Source organism: Dendrobates tinctorius, unplaced genomic scaffold, assembly GCF_039654945.1.
Source record: "Dendrobates tinctorius isolate UK_male_01 unplaced genomic scaffold, ASM3965494v1 ptg000034l, whole genome shotgun sequence".
NCBI lineage: Eukaryota > Metazoa > Chordata > Amphibia > Anura > Dendrobatidae > Dendrobates > Dendrobates tinctorius.
Genome location: NW_027361702.1, coordinates 4,291,937 through 4,300,685, shown reverse-complemented (window position 1 = coordinate 4,300,685; position 8,749 = coordinate 4,291,937). Strand labels below are relative to the sequence as shown.

The following is an 8,749-nucleotide window of genomic DNA, read 5'->3' as shown; positions in this document are numbered from 1 at the left end:
CCTTGCAAATTGCAAACAAGGCTCGCTCACTGACACTGGATAGGCAGTCCATTTTCACGAATCTGGTGCAAATGTCACTGACAGCTCTGCAGGACCCTGCTCCAATTTCTCCATATGATGAAATTTTGATGGGGTTTTTTGGAGAAGAAACCAAGCCCAACAACAAACCCAACCTGACTACCAAACAAGTCGACCATACAGCACTGAAATGCCCTCACCAACTGCAAGTTACCCTACGGATGCATCAACACTAGCTATTACCCGCAGTACCATAACTTAGTCATTTGGTGTTCTTTATAAACATTATCATAAGGAGGATATAAAAGGGCTATAACCTGTGTTATGGGTACATGAGCGCAGGACTATGGGGTAGAGAATATGTATGATAGTCTAGGGAACAGGACTATGGGAAGTAGAAGAATCTAGAAACATTTTTGGGAACAAAACCCACTTAGTAAAAAGAAAAAAATAACGCACATAAAATTAACAATCCAAATACATACAGAATAATTTTTTTTTACTAAAAAAACATTTTCATGTTGCTTGACGGGTCCTTCATTGGTGCCGCTCAATCTTATTCTTTCATCTTTCACTGCTGTTCAGGGTGCCCAACACCATCACAGGAGTTTTGCCAGTGCACAGGACCTTCTAGACTCATAAAATAGTCAGTAAAAGTTTCTCTCACACACACACCCGAGTTGGATGGCCTTCCCAGACCCACGTTGCGCATCCGGCAGCCAAGTCTCCTCGGTTGGGGAAGACATCACCATGAGCTGCAACTTCTGCCAGATGACGGTACATGTGCACCTTACAATTTTAGAGATGGTGGATTTACAATTCTAAATTGGAGGTGTAAAGATGTGTAGCTCTCTACTGTGGCTAAAAATCTGCAAAGAAAATTAAAAGATTATTAGAAATGTCACACAAAAATGTAAGGGAACCTGTCAGCAGTTATGGCCGCTATAAGATGCGTCCACCGCCTTTCAGGTCTTATCTGAAGCATTCTATAATGGTGTCGCTAACGCCCCGGTCTGACACGAAAGCTCTAAATAAACACAAAATTACAAACAATTGCGTGGGGCGGTCACGTCAGATGGGAGTTGAAGGTCCGCGTCAGGCCACTCTGATCTTTTCGCACCACCGCCGCCCTCCTGCTTGCTTCAACGCTCTACTGCTCAGCCGTGGTTATCTGGCCTGTTGAGGGCAGAACGAATTCCTGCAGTGAGCAAGCGCCAGGAAAGGTCTGAGAGGCCCAGCGCATGCACACCTCCGGACTTTAGTCCATACTCATCAGAACATAAAAGTACGCCTGTGCAGTACAGCAATGAAGCAAGCAGGAGAGTGGTAGTGCATTAACCGGGGCGGTTAATTATAGAATGCTGCAGATAAGCCCTGAAAGACAGTGGACGCATCTTATAGCAGCAACAATGCAGACAGGTTCCAGGCGTGTTTTACATATCAGGATATTTGTGGTACCGTAAAAGACTGTACCAAAGATATCCATGTCAATGTGTCTGTGTGTGCGAGGCACACATGTGGCAACCGTGTGCCGCCCATGTGCTGCATCATTTCCACACAGATGGCTAGCTGGGAACAAGCGCTACAGAAAGTGCAGTTACAAGGTGGCAGGTGCTGAAGACAAATCCCATTCTTCCTTGATGGCAGTGAAATCCTGCAGACCAGGGGAGAATGATGCCAGCACCTGCCGCCAGGAAACAGCGCTTCCTGTAGCGCTTCACCAGTGCAATGCGTGTTACACAGAGGACATCAATGTGTGTTCTCCATGTGCACGTGTGCATGACAGTGGCAGCGTGTTTTGCCCACTGACACATGATCCGCAAAAACACGCTGACATATGCATAGACCCATTAATTTAAGTGGGTCTACATGTGTCAGTGTCTCCAGTACATGTGAAAACTTTCATCACACGTACCGGATACAATGACGTGTGAAAGATGCCTAATGACATACAAACAGAAAATTAGTTACTTACCGCAAAGTGATGAGCAGCCTTTCCTCAGCAATGATGGCCTTCCTCATTAACATATCAGCCAATATAAGATGGGGACACAAGATTTGTAGCAGATTATCAAAGGCGGTGATTGTAAGCCGGTAGAACGACAAATTTTTCCAGATATCTGCAAAGTTGACATAAAAAAAATGAAAAAAAATGATTATATATTTTCGGACACATTCTAAGTTGGAAACTATCTTGAGATATTTGGCAACTTACCTCCTCAAATCGTTGTAAAGAACATAAAAATGCCCTTTCTCTGTTCTCTCCACTAAGAGTGGGTGCACCCACAATTTACAGGCTCATATTCTCCTGTGCTGCTGCTCGGCCTAAAATAAAAATATTGTTTTAGTACACAACACAGTGAAAAAACAGACATGTCAAGAATTTTCGGAATCCTAATCCCAAACCTATTCCTAACCCCAACCCAAACCCAAATCCCAACCATAACCCTAATCCCAACCATAACCCTAGTCTATTCCTTATCCAAACCCTAATCCCAACCCTAACCCCAATCACAACCTTAATCCCAACCATAACCCTAATCCCAACCACTAGTCTATTCCTAATCCAAACCCTAATCTCAATCACAACCCTAATCCAAATCCCTACCATAACCCAAATCCCAACCCCAAGTCTATTCCCAATCCAAACCCTAATCACAACCCTAACCCCAATCAACCCTAATCCAAATCCCAACCATAACCTTAATCCCAACTATAACCCTAATCTCAAACCCCAATCGCATTCCTAACCCTAATCCCCACCCTAAACCGAATCTCAACCCTAACTTAATCCAACCCTAATCTACTTTATCTTACCTGCTCTCTGTGACGCATCAGGATTTGCAGCAAACACCCCAGCATGAGTATTCTGAATGGCCTGCGGACCGATAAACGCTGCGCGCTATACTCTTCAGCCCGCTGGGCACTCTGCTGCTCATTTCTGGCACTCACCATTGTTGATTTGGTAAAAGCAAAATAGAGAATGGAAGAAGGGGTTGGACAAGATAATAACATCAATTTTTTTTTTTCTTTAGTCTAGTTTGGCAAACTATCTGTTGCTGTGAAAAAATGCAGACAATTCCACAGCCAAAACCACATCAAAAAAGCATCAAAAACGCACCTGCGTTTTCTGCCAAGAGCTGCGGATTTTGTGCAGAAAAATCCGGGGGAGAATCCGCAACGTGTGCACATAACCTAACCCTAGCTCTAATGGGAAAATGGAAATAAATGCTTTTTTTAATTTAATTTTTCCCTAACTTTGGGCGTGATAAAGGGGGGCTTGATTTACAATTTATAGCAGGCAGCTGTAACTCTAAAAGACGTTTTTTATTGTAAAAAGTTTTTAATTTATGGGGGCTCTACATAGCGCTCCATTTAATATAGTGGACCCCACATAGCCATCCATTTAATATAATGAGCCTGACAGATTTCCTCATATAATGGGACAGGGGTCACATATAGCCCTCCATTTTTATTATAATGTGCTCTACAAAGCATTCCATTTAATATAATGAAACCCCCAGTTTTACATAATATAAAAGGCTCTACATAACCCTCCATTTAATATAATGGGACCTGCATAGCACTCTTATAATGTGAATCAGAAAGCCTTCTATTTAATATACAGTGGGGAAAAAAAGTATTTAGTCAGTCAGCAATAGTGCAAGTTCCACCACTTAAAAAGATGAGAGGCGTCTGTAATTTACATCATAGGTAGACCTCAACTATGGGAGACAAACTGAGAAAAAAAAATCCAGAAAATCACATTGTCTGTTTTTTTTTCATTTTATTTGCATATTATGGTGGAAAATAAGTATTTGGTCAGAAACAAGCAATCAAGATTTCTGGCTCTCACAGACTTGTAACTTCTTCTTTAAGAGTCTCCTCTTTCCTCCACTCATTACCTGTAGTAATGGCACCTGTTTAAACTTGTTATCAGTATAAAAAGACACCTGTGCACACCCTCAAACAGTCTGACTCCAAACTCCACTATGGTGAAGACCAAAGAGCTGTCAAAGGACACCAGAAACAAAATTGTAGCCCTGCACCAGGCTGGGAAGACTGAATCTGCAATAGCCAACCAGCTTGGAGTGAAGAAATCAACTGTGGGAGCAATAATTAGAAAATGGAAGACATACAAGACCACTGATAATCTCCCTCGATCTGGTGCTCCACGCAAAATCCCACCCCGTGGGGTCAGAATGATCACAAGAACGGTGAGCAAAAATCCCAGAACCACGCGGGGGGACCTAGTGAATGAACTGCAGAGAGCTGGGACCAATGTAACAAGGCCTACCATAAGTAACACACTACGCCACCATGGACTCAGATCCTGCAGTGCCAGACGTGTCCCACTGCTTAAGCCTGTACATGTCCGGGCCCGTCTGAAGTTTGCTAGAGAGCATTTGGATGATCCAGAGGAGTTTTGGGAGAATGTCCTATGGTCTGATGAAACCAAACTGGAACTGTTTGGTAGAAACACAACTTGTGTTTGGAGGAAAAAGAATACTGAGTTGCATCCATCACACACCATACCTACTGTAAAGCATGGTGGTGGAAACATCATGCTTTGGGGCTGTTTCTCTGCAAAGGGGCCAGGACGACTGATCCGGGTACATGAAAGAATGAATGGGGCCATGTATCGTGAGATTTTGAGTGCAAAAATCCTTCCATCAGCAAGGGCATTGAAGATGAAACGTGGCTGGGTCTTTCAACATGACAATGATTCAAAGCACACCGCCAGGGCAACGAAGGAGTGGCTTCGTAAGAAGCATTTCAAGGTCCTGGAGTGGCCTAGCCAGTCTCCAGATCTCAACCCTATAGAAAACCTTTGGAGGGAGTTGAAAGTCCGTGTTGCCAAGCGAAAAGCCAAAAACATCACTGCTCTAGAGGAGATCTGCATGGAGGAATGGGCCAACATACCAACAACAGTGTGTGGCAACCTTGTGAAAACTTACAGAAAACGTTTGACCTCTGTCATTGCCAACAAAGGATATATCACAAAGTATTGAGATGAAATTTTGTTTCTGACCAAATACTTATTTTCCACCATAATATGCAAATAAAATGAAAAAAAAACAGACAATGTGATTTTCTGGATTTTTTTTTCTCAGTTTGTCTCCCATAGTTGAGGTCTACCTATGATATAAATTACAGACGCCTCTCATCTTTTTAAGTGGTGGAACTTGCACTATTGCTGACTGACTAAATACTTTTTTTCCCCACTGTATTGTGCCCCCTATAGCCTTAAATTAAAAATAATTACTCCACATAGCCTTCCTTTACCCGTGCCACAAGACCGCACAGCCACTGTCCCGCTGGCGCGCCACCGAAGCACAGCCACTGTCCCGCAGGCGCGCCACCGAAGCACAGCCACTGTCCCGCTGGCGCGCCACCGAAGCACAGCCACTGTCCCGCTGGCGCGCCACCGAAGCACAGCCACTGTCCCGCTGGCGCGCCACCGAAGCACAGCCACTGTCCCGCTGGCGCGCCACCGAAGCACAGCCACTGTCCCGCTGGCGCGCCACCGAAGCACAGCCACTGTCCCGCTGGCGCGCCACCGAAGCACAAGCCACTGTCCCGCTGGCGCGCCACCGAAGCACAGCCACTGTCCCGCTGGCGCGCCACCGAAGCACAGCCACTGTCCCGCTGGCGCGCCACCGAAGCACAGCCACTGTCCCGCTGGCGCGCCACCGAAGCACAGCCACTGTCCCGCTGGCGCGCCACCGAAGCACAGCCACTGTCCCGCTGGCGCGCCACCGAAGCACAGCCACTGTCCCGCTGGCGCGCCACCGAAGCACAGCCACTGTCCCGCTGGCGCGCCACCGAAGCACAGCCACTGTCCCGCTGGCGCGCCACCGAAGCACAGCCACTGTCCCGCTGGCGCGCCACCGAAGCACAGCCACTGTCCCGCTGGCGCGCCACCGAAGCACAGCCACTGTCCCGCTGGCGCGCCACCGAAGCACAGCCACTGTCCCGCTGGCTCGCCACCGAAGCACAGCCACTGTCCCGCTGGCGCGCCACCGAAGCACAGCCACTGTCCCGCAGGCGCGCCACCGAAGCACAGCCACTGTCCCGCTGGCGCGCCACCGAAGCACAGCCACTGTCCCGCTGGCGCGCCACCTAAGCACAGCCACTTTCCCGCTGGCGCGCCACCGAAGCACAGCCACTTTCCCGTTGGCGTGCCACCGAAGCACAGCCACTTTCCCGTTGGCGTGCCACCGAAGCACAGCCACTTTCCCGTTGGCGTGCCACCGAAGCACAGCCACTTTCCCGTTGGCGTGCCACCGAAGCACAGCCACTTTCCCGTTGGCGTGCCACCGAAGAACAGCCACTTTCCCATTGGCGCGCCACCGAAGCACAGCCACTTTCCCGTTGGCGCGCCACCGAAGCACAGCCACTTTCCCGTTGCCGCGCCACCGAAGCACAGCCACTTTCCCGTTGGCGCGCCACCGAAGCACAGCCACTTTCCCGTTGGCGCGCCACCGAAGCACAGCCCTTTCCCGTTGGCGCGCCACCGAAGCACAGCCACTTTCCCGTTGGCATGCCACCGAAGCACAGCCACTTTCCCGTTGGCGTGCCACCGAAGCACAGCCACTTTCCCGTTGGCCACTGAGGTGCATTCATTAGACTTATTGCCTACCATCAGGGTACACACTGTGGCTCTTTTGCTTACCACCGGGACATCTTGGGCTTTTTAGCCTGCCACCAGGGTGTGCCATTTGGCCTCTTGCCTACCATCGGTGCACCCATCTTGGGCTTTTTAGCATGCTACTGGGGTGAATTTTTTGGCCTTCTTGCGTTCCGCCAGGCTGCCCCTCCAGAGCATTTTAGCTTAGTAACGGGGTGCACTTTCTGCCTACGACCAGGGCACCCATTTTAGTCTTTTTATTCTGCCACTGGGGTGCATTCTCTGACCTTTTTATTTACAAACATGACGTTCATCTTGGGCTTTTCCGCCTGCCACTGGGGTGCATTCATTGGCCTACCACCAGAGCACGTTCTTGGGCTTTTTAGCATGCCACTGAGGTACATTCATTGGCTTTATTGTCTACCACCATGGCGTCCATCTTGGGGTTTTTTTTACCCTGCCACTGCGGTACATGTTCTGGCCCTTTTGCTTACCACCGGGACACCCATCTTGGGCTTTTTAGCCAGTCACTGCGGTGCTTTGACTTTTCTATTTGACTGCAGGGTACCCATCTGTGCCTTTTTAGCCTGCCCTGCCAACAGTATAATGCCCCCCACACATAGCCCTACATAGAGTAGAATGGGCTCCACATAGCACAACATTTAATGTACTGGACCCCATATAAAAGGCTCTACATAACCCTCCATTTTATACAATGGGCCCAATGTAGCCCTCCAATTAATATAATGAGTCCCACAAGTAACTCAATTTAATATAATGGGACCTGCATAGAACTCTATTATAATGGGACCCAGAAATCCTTCTATTTAATATACTGTGCCCCCTATAGCATTACATTCAAAATAATTAGCCCTACAAAGCCTTCCCTTACCCGTGTCACCGGAGCGCACCCTTTTCCCGCTGGCGCGCCACCGAAGCACAGCCACTGTCCCGCTGGCGCGCCACCGAAGCACAGCCACTGTCCCGCTGGCGCGCCACCGAAGCACAGCCACTGTCCCGCTGGCGCGCCACCGAAGCACAGCCACTGTCCCGCTGGCGCACCACCGAAGCACAGCCACTGTCCCGCTGGCGCGCCACCGAAGCACAGCCACTGTCCCGCTGGCGCGTCACCGAAGCACAGCCACTGTCCCGCTGGCGCTCCACCGAAGCACAGCCACTGTCCCGCTGGCGCTCCACCGAAGCACAGCCACTGTCCCGCTGGCGTGCCACCGAAGCACAGCCACTGTCCCGCTGGCGTGCCACCGAAGCACAGCCACTGTCCCGCTGGCGTGCCACCGAAGCACAGCCACTGTCCCGCTGGCGTGCCACCGAAGCACAGCCACTGTCCCGCTGGCGTGCCACCGAAGCACAGCCACTGTCCCGCTGGCGTGCCACCGAAGCACAGCCACTGTCCCGCTGGCGTGCCACCGAAGCACAGCCACTGTCCCGCTGGCGTGCCACCGAAGCACAGCCACTGTCCCGTTGGCGTGCCACCGAAGCACAGCCACTTTCCCGTTGGCGTGCCACCGAAGCACAGCCACTTTCCCGTTGGCGTGCCACCGAAGCACAGCCACTTTCCCGTTGGCGTGCCACCGAAGCACAGCCACTGTCCCGCTGGCGTGCCACCGAAGCACAGCCACTTTCCCGTTGGCGTGCCACCGAAGCACAGCCACTTTCCCGCTGGCGTGCCACCGAAGCACAGCCACTGTCCCGCTGGCGTGCCACCGAAGCACAGCCACTTTCCCGTTGGCGTGCCACCGAAGCACAGCCACTTTCCCGTTGGCCACTGAGGTGCATTCATTAGACTTATTGCCTACCATCAGGGTACACACTGTGGCTCTTTTGCTTACCACCGGGACATCTATCTTGGGCTTTTTAGCCTGCCACCAGGGTGTGCCATTTGGCCTCTTGCCTACCATCGGTGCACCCATCTTGGGCTTTTTAGCATGCTACTGGGGTGCATTTTTTGGACTTCTTGCGTTCCGCCAGGCTGCCCCTCCAGAGCATTTTAGCTTAGTAACGGGGTGCACTTTCTGCCTACGACCAGGGCACCCATTTTAGTCTTTTTATTCTGCCACTGGGGTGCATTCTCTGACCTTT

General features: G+C 50.2%; 1 long non-coding RNA gene across 1 annotated transcript; it reads right to left on the bottom strand.

Moving 5' to 3' along the window:
- Nucleotides 1-500: 500 nt before the first annotated feature.
- LOC141087494 (uncharacterized) lies at nt 501-3,723 on the bottom strand. Its single transcript, XR_012231672.1, has 4 exons — nt 2,836-3,723; nt 2,234-2,343; nt 1,994-2,138; nt 501-887 (listed from the first exon to the last, which is right to left on the bottom strand). It is a non-coding gene; the product is annotated as an uncharacterized lncRNA (long non-coding RNA).
- Between the last annotated feature and the right edge of the window lie 5,026 nt (nt 3,724-8,749).